At 34.7% G+C, this 19784-nt stretch overlaps 1 long non-coding RNA gene across 1 annotated transcript in view; it reads left to right on the top strand.

Moving 5' to 3' along the window:
- The window catches only part of LOC136832881 (uncharacterized), a 388835-nt gene that overhangs the window by 191902 nt on the left and 177149 nt on the right, over positions 1-19784 (top strand). The gene's annotated exons all lie outside the window — the stretch shown is intronic.

Below are 19784 nucleotides of genomic sequence, written 5' to 3'. Positions count from 1 at the left end.
TCTAATGCTAATGATCAGCATAATTCGAAAGGAAACCAGACCCTTCCACAATCAAACATGAAAAAATTGGCAGTATTTGTAGGGTGACAGAACTATATATAATTTATATATATATATATATATATATATATATATATATATATATATATATATATATATATATATGTATATATATATATATATATATATATATATATAGTATATATATATATATATATATATATATATATATATATATATATATATATATATATATATATATATATATATATATATATATATATATATATATATATATATGTGTGTGTATATCTTACCCCATACAAAAAATGGGAAAAGCACGTTAAAAAGAAGAAGGATATATATATATATATATATATATATATATATATATATATATATATATATATATTATATATATATATATATGTATATATATATATGTACATATATTTGGGAGAATACATAACTTCTGACGGTAGAGCGATAGAAAAAAGCAATACAAGGAATATAGCTTGCTGTTTGTCAGATACGTATAATGGAAGAGATTTCATTGCTTACAGATATAAAAATTGTAATCTATCAAGGTATGCCAGCCAGTTACCTTCCTCGGCGATGAGCACTCCGATAGTTTTTATTTTCGTCGAGAAATTACATCTCGTTCACTCCGACTGAACCCTTTTTCTCTCTTTCCATCTGTTCGTCTTTCACTTAACTGGATAGACCTGCTGTCTTCAACTTTCGCTTCTTTGTCCTTAGATTTGCTCTTTCTCTCGAACCGTATTTATATTCACCCGAACTTTTCCTGTTCTTTTGAACCGCGTCCAAAACTAAAATTCCTTTTCCTCTGTCTCTGGCTTGTTGTTACGTCTTGAACCCTGCAGAATATTTCCATAAGAGTCCCCGCTTTTTCCTTTTGCAAAAAATTGTTTCCTCTTTCCTTTCAGGCCTTCCATTTCTCTAACAGGATTTTTTCTCTCTCTCCTAAGATTTTTTCTCACTCTTCCAGGACTCTGATTATTCTAGGACTCCGATCTACAACCCTTTTTTCTCTTGCAGATGGGTGCCCTAAGATGCATAGGTAGTCGAGGAGCACCATGGCTGATTTATGGCAAAATTGCAGTTTTATGCTGTAAAAGGTTTCATTGTAGATTATGAAAGTTCAATCCTAGTAGAATACGATTCAAGAGGGCAACCTTCTGAAATCGGTGTAGGTCACTCTTAAAACTGGCCATATATTCGGGTACGTAGGTACCCAATCAGTCTCCTGACGCAACTCCCCAATCGTAACATATGTTCATATATGCTTCTAATTGACATAGAACCACGATTTTGTCTGAATACCCGCTTTCAGGACCAGGGAATCTTATGGCACTAATCTCATAACGATTGGATTGCCCACTTTCACAGAATCAAGAATGGCCTCCTGGCAAATGTTTAAATTCTACGTGTTTCACTTTTTCGTAGCCCTATACGTTGATTATTTATTTATTTATTTATTTTTTGTCATATATACATTTAAGTAAAAGATGGTTGAAGCTATTTATACGTCTGATGGTAAGGTGATGTTATTATGTTCACTTGTCTGCATTAATTAAGTATATATTGGGTAGTAAGAGCTTTTTCATACCAAACAAATCGTCTGATTCCACCTTATTAAGCAGGTAATATATATATATATATATATATATATATATATATATATATGTGTGTGTGTGTGTGTGTGTGTGTGTGTGTGTGTGTATGATAATTCTATACATTTGTGACACCTGGGAACATTTATTTAAAGTAACAAGTGAACTTAATTAAAATTTAGTAAACTTATAATGGTTAAAATCACGGATTAAGTTTCAATACTATGAGTCTATGCAACGTTCTATTATTGCTAAAATATATTGCTGTATTTTCAGAATCATACAAAGTAAAATATGCATTTTTATAAGTCAGCATTATTTTTATCTGAATCTCCCTCTTGAGTATAAATTAATGCTAATGTCTGTACACGGTAACATTTTTCAGTTTTCTCTTCACGTCGACATGCTGCCCAGCAAGATACTTTTGCTTTTTGGCAGGAACAGTTCTTCTTACACTGACTCTTGATGCATTTGCAGCTGTTGAACTTATCAGTGGCCTCAGGATACGATGGCAGAAGCATTGGTAATGGCTTAAGTAGTTCATCTACTCTCCAGTCATACTTCAGACGTTAGGTAGATTGGGAACTGGAACATGACTCCTTTTCTGCACTAATGTCACAAGCAAGCTGCACTTTAGATGAAGTTGAAACGCATCCTCTGTTGGTGGCAAGGACCTCATATCTTGATTACATCCTCCATTGAGGAAGAGTTGAGCTGGCTATGCAGCCAATGATTCAGATTGTACATCACATCTTGGATGTAGCAAGTCATTAAAAGCCTTCTAGCTGCATTTTGAATATCAACTGTTATTTCAGTGTTAAGTCTATGTCGAACATTAAATATCTTTCATTTTCTTACAAAGAGAGGCTGCAGGAATCATCCTTACCAGAGAAGGCATAGAGGAAAGGTTGAAGGTTACAATCGTCTGTCCCTGGTACAGCAGCAACTTCGTGAATAGGTATCCATCAATTATTTGCCTTTTGAATCCACAGCTGAACATCGTTCAATAGTGTGTTTGAGTACTAGAGAAGGATGACCATTATGTCAGTATCAGTGCCATATACAACTACTCTTTTGACTCCTAAGTGTACAGCACTGAATATAGCATGTAGGGCTATTCGTGTGTCACATTCTTCCTGCGTTGAGCTGAGGAGTGGAACTACCACACAACCATCGGAACTGACCCGAATGCTTTATAGCTCATCAGTGAAACCTCCAGATATGTACAGAGGAATACATGAATTGTGGGTTATGGGAGACTGCTCCCACTGTTCACATATGTAAGTCAGTAGGTTTGCTCTATTTTTTTCTGATGGCATTTAATTCCTTGAAGGAAGGTGCATGCACTGCATCTGTAATGTCATACTCCTTTTGTGGTTTTCCAATATTTTGTAGTCTTTGGCGTTCACAATTCTCAGTGGATAACAAATGGTCACATCTATCACCAGGGAAGTGTATGCTATTACAGTGTGGAGGCAGCAGTTTCGTCAACTTTCTCAATAATCTGTCTTGGTACTGCTGAAATGTTTTACCTTCGATGAATGCATGTCTCTGTAAGAAGTACATAGCATCAACAATCAAGCAGTGTGGTAAATCAGCTGTTGACAGTTCATCTTGTTCCTGGATTTGAGTTTCATGAATATTGCGTTGAGCCACCCAGCTTTGTTTGTCTTCCGCATGTTGCCATCCACAGACAGTGATGAGGGGTAACAGAACACTCATATACTAAGTTGACATCCATCCCTGAAGATTTTAACTGTAAAATTCTCTTTAGGAGTGATACTTCTTCTTTAATCCTCGGGTACTTCTGTTTTTGTTTCCTATCTTTGGCATGCATGGTTTCAAATATGTGTAATTTGATCTTCTTTACTTTTGCACCACGGTCATTCAGGCAGGCATTTAGTGCATCTTTCCAAATCTTCTTGATAATGCACAGATGCAGTTTGACCCGTGGCTGGGTTCATCAAATCTTTGGAAAAGTTTCTAAAAGGGTTAATCATGTGATCTTTTACGCAACTGATTATCTTGTAACCCTTCTTGGGTTTACCGTCATTGTGATGATTAGCGATTCCTCTTTCACTGATGTTCAACATTTCTCTAAACTGTGTCGATACTTCGGATGTAATAGGTTTAATGCAGTGGTTCCCAACGTGGGGCTCAGGGGGACAATTTGATTTTTAAGGGGGGTAATTCGGGCATAAGTTATTAACAGTGAATTTTTTCTATCAAGTCTGTGTGAGTATGAGCGTGTGCGCGAGTTTAATACATACGGTGTATATACAGTATGAGTACTTAAAAATACTTGTGTGTACGTATATGTGTAATTGCATATGTACTGTATATAATAATTTCAATGCAGTACCAAGAGAACTCTCGGAAATACAATATGACGAGTCAGTTAAAACTTTATTCAGTATAAAAGGAGCGATGGCATACTTTGTGATGAGGCAGAAACTGAATACCCAAATTCAGCCAGCTTTGCAAGAAAACTGTTACTACCGTTCCCGTCTTCATATTTAGCTGAATGTGGCTTAGTGCTGTAAATGATTTGCTACTGAAGAAAAGAAATCGACTGGATATCGCTAAACGAGGTGATTTGAGACTGAAGCTGACTAAATGACTGCCTAATATAAAATCTCTCAGCAGCAGGCATGACTCACAAGGATCTCACCAAGACTAACTTTAGCAATCTTATCTTAGGCAATCTTAGGCGAGGTCAAATTGTATTTTGCATTTGATAGGTACCTTTATTTTATTGTACAGTATTTCGAATGATCGAAGTATTACAGAAAAAACTTAAATTCAAATTATTTTATATTGTATATATTTCAGTTAACTGTTGTAAGTTTTGTAACTTTATTAGCTGTTTTCGTATGAGAAAATCCACAGATATTTTAATATTCTATTCTCTCTCTCTCTCTCTCTCTCTCTCTCTCTCTCTCTCTCTCTCTCTCTCTCTCTATTACCAGTGAATACTCTTTTATTATCATCATCATCATCATCATTATTATTTTAATATCACTTAATATTTTTTTTACAATTTCTTGGTAATTTCTTTCTCAGAACTTGAAGTGTCTTTGGTTCTTTTGTTTTTCTCTTCCATGGAGGCCATGTTCTTTGGAAGCTTGTTTCAACTAAGTTAATGGCCTTTTAGGCTTCATCCACGTGAATAGGAGTTAACTTTTTGAGCAATAAGAATTATATATCAGCACAGGGGGCATCAGGATTTTAGAGGTGATGAGGTGGGGCATGGCCGAAAAAAGCTTGAGAACCACTGGTTTAGTGTAAACCCATTTGGTTCCAGCTTTTGCATCCAGTGTTATGCCACTTAACCCACCGGCACTCTCTTTGGCATCGCTGTTACAAGTCTGCTCTAGAGCCATATCTGCTGGAACTCGTTTGAATGCCCCATCTTTACGACGAACTGCAATGTATCCTTTCATGAAGTAGCTTCAGACTTCTGGTGTAGTGTTCTTCAGCTCATGCGTCTCACTGAGGTATAGTGGGAGAGAATAACTATAGTTATGGTGACCACCGGAGATGATATATGGTAACATTGTTGCTTTCATGTAGAGACTGTTCCCAGTCACCTCTTCTATAATGTGAAGTAAATCTTAGCAAAATGTTGAACATTTTGATATAAGATCTCCGCACGACAAGAGATGGTGAGGATTCCCTCTCTTGATCAAATTCATTAATTAGTTCCTCCAGTTTAGTGATAGAAGGCCTTGATGTTTTTGTGGCTACTTGCACATTGTCTTCAATAACTCCATTGCAAAGCTCTTGGAGATCATTTTCCAAGTCACTAGTCAACTGCATATCATCATCGTTGCTCTGATACCAGTCCTCAAAGGCCTCCATATGTAGTCTAGCCATGGCTTCTCGAAGGAGTTTGTGAGCTCTCATGCTTTGGTAGTAATCGCCAGCAGGTCCAAAGGTCTGGTTTGCAGTTCCTAGCTTGCAAATACCACTCTTGGCTAAGATGAAAGCACTAGGACATTCTTTTGTTTAATCAGTGATTGTTGGGGTTCATTTTATAACATAACAAATGCATCATTCGTTAATTTACCTGAAAAAGAAATCTTTTGCTTTGACTCGTCTCGCCATATAAGCATTCATACATTTCTTGTGGTACTGTATGTCTAGTGCCACTAGGTCACCCTCTGAGTCTTTAAATGCTTGAATACTTGACAGCATCTTTCTGTCACCCAGTTCAGTTTCTTTTTTTTTTTTTTAGTGTTTTACCTCTTGTTCCAGTCAAGACTTTGCTAGCTTTGTTGCGAATTGTAAATTTACTTTCACAAACACATTGGCTTAAATAGCTGATGGCAGATATTTGTGACCTAAGAAACTTCTGCTTAGAATCACTTGAAGAACACGATTCATCATTTGACCTTTCACGTTATGACTGCTTACGTCTTTTCTCTGCCAAGTCACAACTTTTCCGCAAGGTATACCATCTTCTGCAGTCAACGTGCCATTTCACCAGTTTCTCTGACAATTAGAAGCATAGCTACGAACATATCTTACAGAATGGGGAGTTGCGTCAGGAGACTGATTTGTTACATACGGACCAGAATACATAGCCATTTTTCAGAGTGACCTACACCGATTCCAGGAGGTTGCCCTCTTGAATCTTATTCTACTAGGACTGAACTTTCAAAATAAGCACCGAAACCTTTTACAGCATGAAACTGCAACTTCGACCCTGGTGTTCCCCGGCTAAGGGGGTTTCAACCCTAACTGTCCTTTGCTTTTCTCTTGTCAATTGAACGAGTTTTATCATCTTTTCCGCAGGTTTTAATTTTATTCTTGCTCTAGGTTCAAGAACCTGTGCCAATGTAATGCTGTGGTGATGTTAAACAACAACAGCGTATAAACCGTCTATTAATCGGAATGCCGTGACGTATTTTCAGAAATAATTTTTAGCAGAGAAACCGAAATGTACACGTACACTCATGCACTATATATATACATATACATATATATATATATATATATATATATATATATATATATATATATATATATATATATATATATATATATATATATATACATACAGTATACACACACATGGAAAACCGATTTATACACGTCCTATTGAGAATTAACGTGTAACCGTTATGTTAAGCTGTGAGTCTGGAGCCTAGAGTTGGTCATTTGCAGGACCTCTACATTTATAACTCGAATCGATAAAAAAACATAAACAAAAATTTTCCTTGGCAGTCAATAAAACTGCATAGTTTCAAACTGAAGGAATAAAAATCTAGTTCGAATAAACCTTTTTCTTTAATATATGCTGCAACAAGAGGAGACCCGTGTTAAGCAATTAAGTAAAGCAACAAGGGTATCAAAACACATGTTTTTTATTCAGTATTTTGAGTAATATTGTGCTGTGCGTCAAAGCCTTTTGTTTTCAGGTCAGACATTCTGGTCGCTGTGAAGCTACAATGTATTCTAATCGACTGATTAATTTTACTTTCATAGCGAAATTTCTTTCATTGGTTTTTAGCAAGGTCAGATTTGCTTATCACTTGACAATCATAGAATTCATAAACTTTGGTGCTATGATTTTTAATCTATATATAGTCGTAATGTTATATCTTAAAATTGCCAGAGAAGTTTCTCTTCTATATTCATAAATTACTAACAAAATTTGATCACTTTAAAGAAGATAAAAATGTAGTTTAATAGGAACTACTTTTTAGTTTTCTTTAAAAGAAAACTATTGTGCCGGCTTTGTCCGTCCGTCCGAACGTTTTCCTGTCCGCGCTTTTTTCTGTCTGTAATAAGATCTTCAAAACTACTGAGGCTAGAAGGCTGCATATTGGTATGTTGATCATCCACTCGCCAGTCATCAAATATACCAAATTGCAGCCCTCTAGCCTCAGTATTTTTCTTTTATTTAAGGTTAAAGTTAGCCATAATCGTGCTTCCGGCAACGAAATAAAGTCTCATGGGCCTCTGCTCATATAGCATTATACCGAAACCACCGAAAGATAGGTCTGTTTTCGGTGGCCTTGATTATACGCTGCAGCGGTACACAGAAAACTCGATTGTGCCGAAGAAACTTCGGCACATTTTTAACTTTTTATTTGACACGTGTCGAACAGATCTGAAGTTCCAAAAATGCGTGAATAAATTGATTGATAACTTTAAGTTAAACTTCCAAATGAGTAGTAAGAGTTCCATACTAATAGGTAAAAATTCTTCAACATTTTAGTGTCATAACAATCTATAAGGCTTTCAGATCCAGGGATATTTCCATTTACCTTCGATTATCCAGTCATTTTTCGTATCATTGCCCGAGGCAATTATAGAAACAGCGAATATATTCTAATTTTTGGCTAGTTCCAGCTTACAAAGTAAATCGGACTCATTCACCTCTGGGTGCTTTTGGCTAAAGGATTAACATTATTTCCTTGGATACCTGTGAAATATGGTAGCTTTTTCGAATACATTTTGACTTATGAACTGTGTAATTTTTCTCGTTAGTTATGCTTTGGACGACTGTAATGTTGCATTCAAATCCTGAGTTCTCAAGAGAGTAAAATTGTGTATAAGAAGGATTTCTCGGACTTTACAGATTATGTTGAACATTAAGACCAAAGTAACCAGTAAAACAAAGAGATCAAAATGAAAAATAAAGGTAAAAAGATAACAACAAAGAGATCTATTTTGTTGATTGTTAAGATAACCTGCAGTGTATTTCCGAATAAATATATTTCATTAGAACCAAAATGAAATAATTTTCCAGTAAATGATACGGAATCTTTCCAGAATACGTTGGTGTGAGTCACTTCTTTCTCGATGGTTTTCAATTTTAGGTATAATTTTTCGTGAACATTAAATGCTATTCGATCCTTCTCCAGAATTATTACTATTATTTTTCATAAGATGAAACCTATTCATATGGAACGTGCCCACTAAAGGGGCCATTGACTTGATATTCAAGCTTCCAAAGAATATGATGTTCATTAGGAAGAAGCAAGAGGAAGTAAAGGGAGACAGAAAGAAGAGATACCACATATTAAAAAAAAATTAATAAATAGATAAATAGATATAAATGTATTAAAATTCAAGGAGAATAGTATTAGGGTAGTAATTCACTGCATTTTCGCTTGAACTTTTGAAGTTCCAACTGCATGACATCTTCTGGGAGGCTGTTCCACAGTCCAACGGGGTGAAGAATAAAGGACCTCTGGAACTGAGAAGTTAAATGCTACTCGATCCTTCTCAAGAAATGAACTGAACATACAAGGATATTAGCAAAGTTCCAAAGACCTTTAATTGCATCTATATTGGCAAGGTAACTTTCGCTTGCATTTCATTTATTCGAGGTGTTGCACTGTCAAAAGTTATTTGTTAAACGCAAATTCATTCTTTGTTTCCTCGCTGTATAAGTGAAAATTTAAGATGTTTGGATATATTAGCACTTTATCAAACTGATCCATGTTACATTCAGCGATTTCTGTTACTGATGTTTTATATAGAAGATTTTTTCTAATACTGAATATAGCACTTAATAAAATTGATTCATGTTACATTCATCGATTTCTATTCCAATGATTTATATAGAAGATTTTTTCTAAGATACTGAACATAGTACTTTAACTGATTCATGTTACATTCAGCGATTTCTGTTGCAGATGATTTATATAGAAATTTTTTTTCCAAGCAGCTGAATATCATTTCCATGTGAACAGATGCCATTTTTTTATGGTGTTCAATATGTTTGTTCGTTATGGTTGTTAATAAATGTTCTGTCACTACTCAGTCTTCTTAAGTTGGGTTTTAATTCACAGAGCTCTTGAAGTAATAGAAAAGACTTATTATCAGAATTAAATTAATGTTTTTTCTATAATGGGTAATTATGTATGTATATAAATAAATAAATTGATAATAGATAAATAAATAAATAAATCAGTCAATAAAAAACTAAATAAATAAATAAATAAAAAACTAAATAAAAACTAAATAAATGAATACATAAATAAATATATGAATAAATAAGAGAGTTATATTGATAAATAGATCTTAATGTGCAAGAGTTCAAACTCAACCCCAATGTAGCAGACAGTCGTGGAACGCTGACTGAGGAGGCATCATCAAAGTACATTGATAATATGGTAAGCAACCGGTATGAAGCATCCGAATACAATACCAGAGATGACCCGAATGCCACGGATAGCGGCAGGAGAACTCCAGTTAATTAAGTGACTCATGATTGACATGAGCGGGTGCATGTTGAGCACTTCTGTCGTGCATTTTGAAAATATCCATTAACCCAATACTAGTCGATGTGCATTTGATACATGAGGCAGAGTTCATTCATACCGTTTATTAAATAAAAACAAGTAAAAAATGCGCCGAAGCTTCTTCGGCGCAATTGAGTTTTCTATACAGCCGTTACAGCGTATAATCAAGGACACCGAAAATAGATCTATCTTTCGGTGGTCTCGGTATAATGCTGTATGAGCCGCTCCCCATGAAACTTTAACCAAAGCCCGGTGGTGGCCTATCCTATATAGTTGCCAGAAGCACGATCATGGCTAACTTCATCCTTAAATAAAATAAAAACTACTGAGGCTAGAGGGCTGCAATTTGGTATGTTTGATGACTGGAGGGTGGATGATCAACATACCAAATTGCAGCCCTCTAGCCTCAGCGGTTTTAAGATCTGAGGGCGGACAGAAAAGTGCAGACAGAAAAAGTGCAGACAGAAAAAGGCGGACGGACAGACAAATAGCCATCTCAATAGTCTTCTTTTACCGAAAACTTAAAAATCCCATTTTGTTTTACTCAGTGTTAATAGATATGGATTTTATAAGTGAGTTAGAGCTTATATATAACGTTTATTGAATAAAAGAAAGTATTGATAGAGATTATACTAGTGACTTCCCATTTTCTGTATCTTAAGTGAAATATTCAGTCTTGTTAGACCTGCCCGATCTTTCACCATCCAAAGGAGCTATTTTATTTTACTAAAGTATAACCTTTACATTTTATCAGTCAACATAGGCCAAGGATATGAGCCTAACCTTGATCTTGATCATGTTATTTTTAGTATCCTGTAAATTACTCAGGTACAAACACTTTTTGAACATTTTTTTAATTTCCTCAAACACAAGAGCAATATTCAGACAGTGGCAGAACAAAATGTGTGGAGCAATAAGCACTGCATTCTGCGTTTCTGCAGACGAAAAATGCTTCTGGAACCAGTTGGTGATATGTTTTCCAATGCCACAAATATCAAGGTTACAGCTACTGATAAACCCTGCAGCTGATAAATGCACCGACCATCCATTGCCAACATTGAGTTATAACCATGAATAGAGTCATCTGCATACTCTTTATATTATTTTCAGACGCGATCATGGAACTAGTAAAAAATAGGACAGCAATATTCCTGGGAACTTTCCACGAAATAAAAAAAAATATAGAAATAGAAATGGCATGATTGATGAGAACACATTCAACAACCGTTATCAAAAAGAAATGAAGGATAAATATTGGACTATGTCCTGAAATAAATCTGGATAAATCGGTTGTAGTTCATGTTTACATACGATATTTGGAAAGCAGGTCTCCACTGGAATTATTAATTAGTACGGTACCGGGAAATGATAGCAGGATATATATGTAAGTATATATGAATATATGTATATATATTTTTATATACATATATTTACATACGTGCGTGTTATACAGTATATATGTGTGTGTGTTCATAGAGATGATTTAGTATTTTACGATTAACTCTTTTCAGTAATTGTTTTTTTTCCATAGGTATTAGGGAAAAATGCCTTTGCTTGAAGTATGTTATCATGCTTTCGATCATTTAATTAATTGAATATTATCTTTATTTTTCTCTGTTGTTCCCTGTGCTGTCTTCGACTTTAAAATTCTTGTCAAGAAACTCAAGCTCTTATTTACTTTAAAACTCCACATTTATGAAGCAAAACAATAAATTATGCACGATACTAAGCTGCGATTAGAAAAAGATAGAAATGAGCTACAGAGCAATAAATTAATAGAATTTCATGTCATATGCATAATGTAAGGAACATCGTACTGATGTAAAATAATGTGATGTTAATAAGTATCTTACGATTCGATGGAAAAATCTTCTAAGCATGAAGGCCTTAAATGGCCTACTTTGTCTTTGTATGCATTATGGCCTGTATTAAAGATCAGCATAAATGCCTCAGCTATTTCTGAGGCTCTACTGTTCCTCATTCACTTCTGTTCTTACGTTTAAAAAGTGAATAATTTGTCCCAGTTTACTTTCATAACTAGTAATGTTCAGAATACCATTATTATGCTCATTTTTAGTTTTCTATAAAAGAAAACTATTGTGCCGGCTTTGTCTGTCCCTCCGCACTATATTCTGTCCGCACTTTTTTCTGTCCACATTTTTCTGTCCGCCCTCAGATCTTGAAAACTACTGAGGCTAAGAGCTGCAAATTGGTATGTTGATCATCCACCCTCCAATCATCAAACATACCAAACTGCAGCCTCAGTAGTTTTTATTTTATCTAAGGTTAAAGTTAGCCATAATCGTCTTCTGGCAACGATATAGGATAGACCACTACCGGGCCGTGGTTAAAGTTTCATGGGCCGCGGCTCATACAGTATTATACCGAGACCAACGAAAGATAGATCTATTTCGGTGGCCTCTATCATACGTTATAGCTGCTGTACAGAAAACTCGATTGCGCCGAAGAAACTTCGGCGGATTTTTACTTGTTTATATTTACAATGAATCATAACTTCGCTTTGTTGAAACTGGCATTAGACAAAGACTGGCTTTCATTCATTTTGCTTTATGGCCTGTCTGTTTTGAACTTAGTATATTACCTTGATTTCTATTTGATGTAAAAGTAATGCAGAGTTATTTTAAAAGTTACAACAAAACGCAAAGAAAAATGTATAAAGATTATTAATAATCTAGGATGAAATGACGTCATTTTCCATTGAGACAGAATAGAGAAAAACTCAAAAATAATATTTTACAGAGTAAAAATGTCTTTTATGAGGTCTCGTTTCACATGCCTTAGTCCGTTATGCCATGGAGCAAATGTTGCGGAAAATCTTACCTAGAGAGAGAGAGAGAGAGAGAGAGAGAGAGAGAGAGAGAGAGAGAGAGAGAGAGAGAGAGAGAAATAACGATTTTGCCCGGATTCACCACAAGACCATAAAAGAGAGCAAATATGAAGCGTTGAAGGTAAAGATATGTTTCAGCAGGACAAATGACGTATCATAAACTGAAATGCCGTGTCTGTGTTTAGAGAATATACAGGCTGGAAATATTAGATCCTCCCCCCCTCTCCATCCCTCCCCAAAAAAACCAAAAAGAATAAAGGTCTATGATTATATTAAAATACGTAAATTCACGATTTCTTCGGCGTTTATATTTTAAAATCATTCATTTTCTTCAAGTCCATTAACCTGGATTAATTGAATATTCATGTGTATTATACATATTGACCTAGTTTGCATTTTGTGCATCTGTAACAGATTTTGTAAACATATTTGCATTGCTGATTTCTTTAAAATAAAAACCTACCCCTAGGAAACACATGGTTTAAAAAGCCTACAGATGGCGGTATCTTTAAAATGGTATCTGGCAGAGAATCTCATTTTTAATATTTTTTTCTGATTATCTTATGAATATTAATTCTTTATTAAACCTTTTCTTCGACAGCCCTTTAAATATCTGCGCCCACGTCGACTTAATCTGCCTTCTAATTTTTTTTATATCGTACATTTTTTTTATATCGTTATGAAAAAATTAGGAGCATTAATAAATCTTGTGGAATGAATTCTTGCGGATTCTTCCAGCGGTTGTTTTTTTCTACATCTCTTGTGAATCCCTGTTTCTATTACTCGTTAAAATGGCACGCAGGCAGCTTGAGAACAGTATTCAAACTCGAATTTTAAATTTCTCGTCTAAGATATTATCTTTTTTTTCTTTACTATTATATCATAAAAATCTCCGGCGAATTTCCTTAGTTTTCTGAAAATGAGACTTTGTCTGTCCGTCTGCACTTTATTCTGTCCGCACTGTTTTTCTGTCCGCCCTAAGATCTTGAAAACTATTGAGGCTAGAGGGCTGCAAATTGGTATGTTGATTATCCATCCTCCAATCATCAAACGTATCAAATTACAGCCCTCTAGCCTCAGTAGTTTTTATTTTATTTAAGGTTAAAGTTAGCCATAATCGGGCTTCTGGCAACGATATAGGACAAGCCACCACGACCGGCTGAGAGTTTCATGGGCCGCGGGCCATACACCATTATACCGAGACCACCGAAAGATAGATCTATTTTCGGTGACCTTGATTATACGCTGTACAGAAAACTCGATTGCGCCGAAGAAACTTCGGAGCATATTTTACTTGTTTATTTTCGTCGCTAAGAAAAGGGCTCCGGGATGTAGATGTTCTTAGACTGCTTTTTTTTTTGCTTCCATCTTGTCTAACAAAGAATAAACTTTATGACGCATGGAACAAGATTCTGTAGGGGTTGGGGAATAGGGAAGACTACAAATGACTTTATTCGCCCAAAAGAAGAATAGAGTTCTTTGTTTCTGTTTTTTTTTTTTTTCAGAGGATTTGAAAAGATCTATAGATTGCTTTTTTCCGAGATTTTAGTTTTCTGTACAAGAAAACTATTGTGCCAACTTGTCTGTCAGTCCGCACTTTATTCTGTGCGTACTTTTTCTGTCCGCCCTCAGATCTTAAAAACTATTGAGGCTAGATGGCTGCAAATTGGTGTGTTGATCATTCACCCTCCAATCATCAAACATACCAAATTGTAGCCCACTAGGATCAGCAGTTTATATAGGATAGGCCACCACCAGGCCGTGGTTAAAGTTTCATGGGCCGCGGTTCATACAGCATTATACCGAGACCACCAAAAGCTAGATCTATTTTCGGTGGCCTTGATTATACTGTACGCTGTAGCTGCTGTACAGAAAACTCTATTGCACCGGAGAAACTTCGGCGCACTTTCCGCTTGTTTATTCTTGCAAGGGAGTATTCTTTCATCATACTTTTGAATGTATTCTGTCGTCATCTTTCCAATATTTTCTGTCATCATACCTTTGAATATTCTTTACTTTACGGTAGTTTACTGCTTACGAAGTATTCCTTTAGGATTTACCGTTATAATATGCATAAGGCAATATGAATTCTATAGATTTTGAAAAAGGCATATTAAAAAATCATGGCAAAACTGGATGAAAACTTTTTTTATGCGTTTTCAGGCTTTCCAAGTATTTAAAAACTTCGATAATTTTGTTATAGACCTCGTTTTATCACATTTATTTTTCTTACATGACTTTATACACTATGCACAGCATTATACTTGGAATTTTATCAACTCCTGTTGATTCCAGCAATCTTAACTTCTTAATTAACCTTCTTGAATCAATAATAGCCATTTTTTTCAAATTCTAAAAGTTAAATTAATCCTTCTCACTCTTGACATCCATTTTCTAAATTACAGAATTGTTCTTGAAATACAGCCTCAGGAATTATATTTACTAAAACTCTTTATTCTTTCATTCCAGGAATTCCATTCCCACCAATTACGCTATTTGTTTCTCTGTTACCGACCGTTACATTTAAATAATTAAATTCAGCCCTCCATTTTTTGCTTCTTTCTTTCTCTTATGCACTTAACGCAAAAACTTTTGCCTAACTGAGGGGTCTTAATTTCTGATTTTCTGCCCACAGAAAAATCAGTTATTATACATTACCTTCTCTCCTGTGCCACTTCTAAGGATATTCAAATCGCAACACCTTCAAGTTTTGCTACTGCCTCTGATTTCATGAATCCGAAGTTCAAGTTATATGGAAAGTTATTGTACTGTTCATTTAAGGATTCTTATACTAATCTTAGAAGAGAGAAAGATATATTTTTTTTTCTTTTCCAGCCATCCCACACGAAGCTGTGCTCGTATGAGGATGGATGAATGTGACGCAACCAACTAAGCAGTTTCCAGGTATTATCATTTACACAGACCTACACACAGCACATACAGACACTCACTGTTTATATATATATATATATATATATATATATATATATATATATATATATATATATATATATATATATATATATATATATATATTATATATATATATATATATATATATATATATATATATATATATATATATATATATATATATATATATATATATATATATATGTATATATATATATATATATATATATATATATATATATAGTGTATATATATATGTGTTAGTGTGTGTGTGGGTGTGTATAATTAAACAAAGGTTGGACATTAAGTCAAGCCCTTTACGCTTCAGTCTGTTTCTGTGTATTTCTATGGGCAACCTTTACAGATAATGAATTCATTTTCAACAGCAGTTTTCGTTATATATATATATATATATATATATATATATATATATATATATATATATATATATACATACATACATATATATATGTATTTATATATTATATATATATATATATATATATATATATATATATATATATATATATATATATATATATATATATATATATATACTGTACATTATATGGAGGATTTTATGATGCAGTTTCATCTGTTGCACATTTTACATACAAATCATAAAGAAACTGGCATTTATCATTTAGATGCACCCCTCACTACAGGTTTAGATTTGAAACAAAAGTTATGTGCTTATATCGAGTAATGGTAGATGAATTCATCCATGTATCTTTATACAAACAGGAATATAACAAGTAAATATAAGTTATTACTCTGGCATCAGAGAGAACACTTTTCGAAGTGTGCTTCCGAAAAAACAATGGTACTAAATTAATAGTGATAGACTGGTAAATAAAGCAGATAATTGTGACATGTCAAAAAATGCATATGTTATATACTGAAAGAGGGGAACTATATATATTCAACAATCGAATATGATTGGTCGTCAGACCGTAGTAGTTCAATAGGTGATCGAAACAATTTATTTGTGTAGAAAAATATCATTTAAACAGGAGTACATGTGCAAATACAAACTGTTTGATGAGATTGCAGGCGACGAATTATTATACTCATTCATGCTTTGCTTTCTTTTCTAAAGCACAGCTTGTAACTGGGATATGGGAAGATAAAACGGACATTATTTTTTTTAGTTTTCTGTAAAAGAAAACTATTGTGACGGCTTTGTCTGTTCGTTCGCACTTTTTCTGTCCGCCCTCAGATCTTAAAACCTACTGAGGCTAGAGGGGTGAAAATTGGTATGTTGATCATCCACCCGCCAATCATCAAACACACCAAATTGCAGCCCTCTAGCCTCAGTAGTTTTTATTTTATTTAAGGTTAATTGGCCATAATCGTACTTTTGGCACCGCTATAGGCACCAACAACACAGGCCACCACCGGACTGTGGCTGAGTTTCATGGGCCGCGGCTAAGAGTTTCATGGGCCGTGGCTGAAAGTTTTATACAGCACCGAAGAAACTTTGGCGCATTTTTTACTTGTTTTATTTGAAATCGAATATACATTTAGACCAGAATGTATTTCTCTCTCTCTCTCTCTCTCTCTCTCTCTCTCTCTCTCTCTCTCTCTCTCTCTCTCTCTCTCTCTCTTAACGATTTCAGTAAATTACTTTACTTAGATAAGCTGAAAATATTACATAGAATTAGATTTAAATTGGAGAATCATTTTATCATGTGTTAAAACAGTCCACATAAAAATAATAAATATACAGAGATATCGTTCTGAAAAATTCCCTTCTTGTATTCTTTTTGGTTTTAAAGGGATGAGCTCTGTCGCTCAATTTTCCCAGAACGCCCTTCCTCACCCTATCATGACAGGTACTTCCTGACCTTATTGTGTACCTTCTATCATTGCCTGGAGAGAGAGAGAGAGAGAGAGAGAGAGAGAGAGAGAGAGAGAGAGAGAGAGAGAGAGAGAGAGAGAGAGATTATTTTCCAGGAACCCCCTCCGACATCCACACAAAATGGCTTTCATCCACTCTAAAGGGCATTACACACGGGAACTCATTATCAAAGGAAATGTACATCACATCAAGAACCTACAAACAATGAAGACACTCAGGCAGAAAAAGCTGGGTGGGAGAGAGAGAGAGAGAGAGAGAGAATTGGGCTTTGGTGAGATTAGGGGGACGTTAGGTAATAAAAAGATGAGATTGTTTATAACGATAGTCTGATGTCACGTGACATCGTTAAAACGTGGGTTTTGTCAGTGCCTGAAGAACGGGAGGCTCTCTCTCTCTCTCTCTCTCTCTCTCTCTCTCTCTCTCTCTCTCTCTCTCTCTCTCACGCACCTAAAGTTTGCATGTCGTGACGTATCAAGTGATGGACCAGGAATAATAAGAAATAGTTCCATTATATTAAAGAGAATTCTAAACCTTAGGCAGGTGTCATGTACCCTAAACAATAAACAATATCGATTGAGTATTATCAATATTTTTTAGGACCACCATCTCTGACCTGAAAGGTCATAGCTCCGACTTAGACTTGACGTAAAAATTTGTTGTAATAATATTCTTATACATTTTTCTGTTGCTTTAATGTTTAATTTTCTCTGAATTTATTATCACACATTGAATTTAAAATTACTATAATCCACTCAGCATGTAATAAGAGTCTAATATATAACACCAACCACCTCTTTAAGGTACAATCAGCTAGAGTGGTCAACGTAGCTAAGTAGTACAGACTTATGCCCTTGAAGTGGATCTTTCAGTTGAAACACAATCAGATTTATTTTACTGACTCTAGAAATGTTTTTGTATTACCAGGAGGCCGGATTCTCAGTATTTCGTAAAGGATTAAATGCTGCCAAAAAATTAAAGACAATCAAGCTCTGTTCTTTTGAAATATGGAATTTCAATAATTAGACTTTCGGATGATCAAGACATTATTTTACATTTTTACACATCGATTATTCTTCCATCGAGAGCAAATTATCAATGTATTAATGACATGACATTTTGACTGAAACTGAATAGCCTTACGATAACCACATGGATGAGAGCAACCCTGGAAAAGGTTGATACTGTGAACAAATTCCAGACATTATTCAAAAAGGCCCTCATTTGCCATTCGTTTAAGATACTTCATGATCTAAACATTTAAGATATTCTTTGGCTTAATGAAAGTACTTTTAAATGGCTGGAGTTGTTTTCCCAAGTCAGATAATTATCTTGAGAAAAGCTTACATTTTTACATGTAATATTTTCCATTTCTAGAAATTCTTTTAGTACATATTAATCCTGCGCGCTAATATTTGTTATGTAGTACAGTTATTGCAATTATTATGAATGGTGATATTCATATACTCCATAGTTCCTTGTTAAAACCTAAACTATTTCTAATCTTCATCTGCAGAAGTACCAATGTACAGATCTGTTAATCTTGCACTGTGAAGTAATAGCGAGCCAATCATCAATACCCTGAAGCAGTCCTGGTTGGAAATTAATCGTGTTCCAAAAAGATTTTTTAATTCGTTAGGTGTATTCAAATGCTTCTGTCTATCTGTCTATCTATCTATCTGTCTATCCATCTGTCTGTCTGTCTGTTTATGTACCTGTCTATCTCAGTATCAACCTGCTTCACTTTATGTTAAAATCATGATAAAGATGATCAGAACGGAACTTCAGCGAAACATATGCATACAGTTGCTTTGAAGTGTATGATGGCTTCACTAATATTTTTTATTACTAAAACGCGCCTCATGACATTATTTATATCTAATAAAACACCAATGCGAACCGATCAGCTATTCTCAAAATCAATGGAAACGTTCGAGTCCAAATGAGTGATCATATCTCATAACTTTAATAGCAAAGGAGACATATGACGGAAGTTGCATATGATGTCTCATTATTAGGAGATAGAGACGAATGTAGAGTGAAATACATTTACAGACATTTTCTGACAAAACCCAGAAAAGAATGAATCTTGTTTCAAGTGATGTTTAGGTGGTAATGTGCAAGCTCAGTTATGATATTTCAGTAGCAAATTTCTAGAATCTTTAATGGAAGTGTAAGACGGGAATCATCATCAAAGATATGTGAACAAATCTGTTTCATGAAACAATAATTGCAATGAGTTTCGTTTGCAGCGAAATTCTATCGCATCA

This window comes from Macrobrachium rosenbergii, chromosome 50, assembly GCF_040412425.1.
Source record: "Macrobrachium rosenbergii isolate ZJJX-2024 chromosome 50, ASM4041242v1, whole genome shotgun sequence".
In the NCBI taxonomy this organism is placed as follows: domain Eukaryota; kingdom Metazoa; phylum Arthropoda; class Malacostraca; order Decapoda; family Palaemonidae; genus Macrobrachium; species Macrobrachium rosenbergii.
Note: the sequence above shows the minus strand (reverse complement) of the source record. Positions and strands in the feature narration are given on the sequence as shown.